The sequence below is a fragment of the Panthera leo genome, chromosome E2, assembly GCF_018350215.1.
Source record: "Panthera leo isolate Ple1 chromosome E2, P.leo_Ple1_pat1.1, whole genome shotgun sequence".
NCBI lineage: Eukaryota > Metazoa > Chordata > Mammalia > Carnivora > Felidae > Panthera > Panthera leo.
This window is the reverse complement of record NC_056693.1, coordinates 18,860,214-18,865,189: the sequence shown is the minus strand read 5'-3', so window position 1 is coordinate 18,865,189 and position 4,976 is coordinate 18,860,214.

Sequence of the window (4,976 nt, the reverse complement as noted above, 5' to 3'; positions counted from 1 at the left end):
GGTTGTAGGCTTAGCCTCTTCTTGTCTCTGGAAGTGGTGCTCTACACAGGAGCTAGGGCAACCAGGAGGAGTGATGTGCCTCGACTGAGGCTTGACTTGTAAGTGGTGAGCAGGTCCAGAATGGAGGATGGTCCCTTGAGAAGAGAGTGGAGGAGACATGGGGCACAAAGTCACAAGGGCAACTTAGCCACTGTAAGCAAATCCTTTTCTTTTATCCGCTCCTCACCTCAGTGATTTTGGAGGAACTGCATGCTTCTGTTCACTGGATACTTAGTTCTAAAAGCTGCATTAGATTATGTCTGTTATGGGTGAATGCCTAGCCCAGATTAAGGGTAATGATCATCTTCTGGCCAGATGCTCAGGAAGTTCTTTTCTTTCAGAAGACAGGCACTGAAAAAAGGATTTTGAGCAAACTACCCTTTTATCTTCTGTTCAAGATACTTACCTTCTATTCAAGATATTAAATAATATTTTTGGCCCCTAGGCAGAAAGGGAATTTTACTTTAAGAGTCAATGAGCAGGGGCGCCTGGGTGACTCAGTCAAGCGTCTGACTTCAGCTCAGGTCATGATCTCACACTCCATGAGTTCCAGCCCCGCGTCAGGCTCTGTGCTGACAGCTCAGTGCCTGGAGCCTGCTTAGGATTCTGTCTCCCTCTCTGCCCCTCCCCTGCTCATGTTCTGTCTCTGTCTCAAAAATAAATAAAAGCATTAAGATAGATTGATAGATTGATAGATAAAGAGTCAACGAGCAGAATTGATGGGCAGGCTGGAGGCTGAGCTTTCAGGGTCTACACTCGATCATCATACAGGGTCTAGACAGGGAAACTGCTGCCCCTTTCACAAAAGCCCCGTCATCACAGCTGCCTTCACCCCATTCTCTCCTGGGTTGCCCCTTTCTGAGTTGTACTCTGGGTTGGTCACATGACTTCCTCAAGACAGGGAAAGCTCCTGTAAGAAGACAAATGGCACCCATGAAGGTTCAAAGGGAGGCATACCCTAATTACGGAATGTGACCATACAGATGTAACTATCTGCTTAAAATACTGCTTGGAAGTTGTCAGCACTTCTCTTTCTAGTGGTGGTGTAGTTTTGTTTTGTTTTGTTTTGTTTTGTTTTGTTTTGTTTTGTTTTGTTTTCTTTCCAAAAGCAAATGCCCACTCCTCTAAAAATGATCTTTGATGGTCTGGCTCTGTTGAGGCCCCTCCTAACCCACCTTCTTTCTTAATCTAGCTGATAAGTGAAGGCCTTATTATTATTATTTTTTTTTTAATTTAAATCCAAGTTAGTTAACATAGAGTGTAAGATGGTTTCAGGAATAGAATTTAGTGATTCATCACTTACATATAACACCCAGTGCTCATCCCAACAAGTGCCTCCTTAATGCCCATCAGCCATTTAGCCCATCCCTCTACCCACCTCCCCTCTGGCAGCCCTCAGTTTGTTCTCAGTATGAGTCTCTTATGGTTTGCCTCCCGCTCTGTTTTTCCTATTTTTCCTTCTCTTATGTTCATCTGTTTTGTTTCTTAAATTCCACCAGTAAAATCACGTATGTTTTTCTCTGACTTACTCTGCTTAGCATAATAACTCTAGTTCATCCACATTGTTGCAAATGGCAAGATTTCATTCTTTTTGATCGCCATGTAATATTCCATTGTATATATACACCACATCTTTATCCATTCATCAGTTGATGGACATTTGGGCTCTTTCTATAATTTGGCTACTGTCAATAGTGCTGCTATAAGCATTGGGGGTGCATGTGCCCCTTCAAATCAGCATTTTTATATCCTGTGGATAAATGCCTAGTAGTACCGTGGCTGGGTTGTAAGGTAACTCTATTTTTACTTTTTTGAGGGAACTCCATACTGTTTTACAGAATGGCTGCACCAGTTTGCCTTCCCACCAACAGTGCAAAAGGGTTCCTCTTCTCCACATCTTCCACCAACATCTGTTGCCTGAGTTGTTCATTTTAGCCATTGTGACAGGTGTGAGGTGATATCTTGCTGTGGTTTTGATTTGTATTTCCCTGATGATGAGTGATGTTGAGCATCTTTTCATGTGTCTGTTAGTTATCTGGACGTCTTTGGAAAAGTATCTGTTCAATCTTTTGTCTGTTTCTCCACTGGATTATTTATTTCTTGGGTGTTGAGTTTGATACATCCTTTATACATTCTGGATACTAATCTTTTATCTAATATGTCATTTGCAAATATCTTCTCCCATTCCATCTGTTACCTTTTAATTTTATTCTTTCCTTCACTGTGCAGAAGCTTTTGGTCTTGATGAGGTCCCAAGAGTTCATGTTTGCTTTTGTTTCCCTTGCCTCCAGAGACTGTCTAGTAAGAAGATGCTGTGGCCTGTTTTCTCCTCTAGGATTTTGATGGCTTCCTATCTTACGTTTAGGTCTTTCAAACATTTTGAGTTTATTTTTTGTGACTGGTGTAAGAAAGTGGTCCAGGTTCACTCTTCTGCATGTCACTGTCCAGTTTTCCCAACACCATTTGCTGAAAAGACTGTCTTTTTCCAGTGGATATTCTTTCCTGCTTTGTCGAAGATTAGTTGGCCATAAATTTGTGGGTCCATTTCTGGGTTCTCTATTCTATTCCATTGATCTTTGTGTCTGTTTTTGTGCCAATACCATACTATCTTGATGATTACAGCTTTATGTAATACAGTTTGAAGTCGGGAATTGTGATGCCTCCAGCTGTGGTTTTCTTTTTCAACATTACTGTGGCTATTTTGGGTCTTTTGTGGTTCCATACAAATTTTAGAATTGTTTTTTTCTAGCTCTGTGAAGAATTTTGGTGTTATTTTGATAGGGATTGCATTGAATGTGTAGATTGCTTTGGGTAGTATAGAGTTTTTAACAATATTTATTCTTCCTGGGGTGCCTGAGTGGCTCAGTCGGTTAAGCGTCCAACTCTTGATTTTGACTCAAGTCATGATATCATGGTTCGTGAAATTCTTTCTTTCTGCTTCTCTCTCTACCCCTGCCCCACTCGCACTATCTCTCTCTCTCAAAGTAAATAAATATTAAGAAACAAACCAGTGTTTATTCTTCCAATCCACAAGCAGGGAATGTTTTTCCATTTCTTTGTATCTTTTTCAGTTTCTTTCGCAAACTTTCTATAGTTTTCACCGTACAGATCTTTTACCTATTTGGTTAGGTTTATTCCTAGGTATTTTATGGGTTTTGATGCAATTGTAAATGGCAGTTTGTATTTTGTAAATTGTAAACGCAAATTGTAAATGGGATCGATCAATTCCTTGATTTCTCTTTCTGCTGCTTTATTATTGGTGTATAGAAATGCAACTGATTGCTGTACGTTGATTTTATATCCTGTGACTTTATTGAATTCAGGTATCAGTTCTAGCAGTTTTTTGATCGTGAATGCCTTTTCTCATCAGAAGCACTTTCTCTATTACAAAGGAGCAAGCACAAAAAAGTCTGTAGAGAGAAAAATTCTAGGTGGTAGAGTTCCTCAGGCTCACTTGGCTTCACATGAAAGGTCTCTTAGGAGTAGGAGCACTGCTCCTCTAGGCCAGAGGCCAAGTCTCACGTCTTGTCCTATGCAGGAGGAGCCAGCACATGTCCGTTGGCCACACGTCCCTTGGCCCTGTCTTATTCTCTCCCCCCATCACCAGCACTATCACTTGTAGCTTCCACTTGTGAGTTCTTCAACAGTGTATTATTTAGGGTTTTCCAGAAAAACAGAACCAATAGGCTATAGATATATGTAAGGAGATTTATCATGGGAATTGGCTCCAAATCCCTCCTGTGATTCTGGAGGCTGAGAAGTCCCACAATATGCGATCTACAAGCTGGAGACCCAGAAAGAACGAGGCAGGTATGTTTCAATCTGCTGTCTGAGGGCAGGAGAAGATGGATGTCTCAGCTCAAGAAAGAGAATTCTCCCTTCCTCTCCCTTTTTGTTCTCTTAGGGCCCTCAGCCTCGGTGGTGATGCCTATCCACACAGGTTAGAGCAGATCTTCTTTACTCCATCTACTGACTGAAATGCTATTCTCTAACCCTCACAGACAATCCCAGAATTAATGTTTCACCAGCTATCTGGGCATCTCTTAGCCCAACTAAGTTGATGCATAAAATTAGCCACCATAAACAGCTCTTCAGTGTGAGATTCAAGCAGCTTTCAACATTTTCATTTTGTACTTGCTCAAGTAAATACAAACTGGGGGCCCCGCCTCGCTGTCTGTCAGCAGAGCATGTGATCTTGATCTTGGAGTTATCAGTGCGAGCCCCACGTTGGGGGTAGAGATTACATACATACATACATTCACAAAAAAAACCTGTATCATAACAAAGAAGTGTGTGAATCTGACAGGGAAGTCCAAACTATAAAATCATTAATTAAGTGGAATCCTTCAAATCTCACACATGCAAGCACCTTTTTGTTGTACCGTCCCAAGGACCCCACAAAAATGTTTCTGTCAAATTTGGTGTTAAGTTGCCTCTGGAATTCCAGAAGGTGGCAGCGATTAACATCTTGAAGATTCATCTTAAGTAGCTTTCATGCTGCGATCACACTTTGATCAAGAGATTGTAGTAGGTAGTGTTATAGAAACAGATGACTGATATTGGAGAAAGCTCAGTAACTGTTGGAAGATCTCTTGCTGTGTTAGCAAGAATACCAATTTTGTAGGTTCTTTTTTCAATAATTAAAATATATGTCTTGAGAAACCTAGCTAAAATAACAAGTATCTGCCAAGTCATCCAGCCTATTTGGCTAGACGAGAAGTGAACACCAAGGTCAGACTTCACAATGCCTTTTAAAAGCTATCAGATTGGCAGTGATGAACCAGTAACAAGCTGATTTTGTCTCCAGGTCTCCTGTGATGGGGCTGGAAGCAAACATGAGGCAATTATATACTGCTTTGAAGGTGTCAATCATTGAAAACCTACACTTTCTTTTCTTCTTTGTTTAAGTTTATTTATTTTGAGAGAGAGAGAGAGAG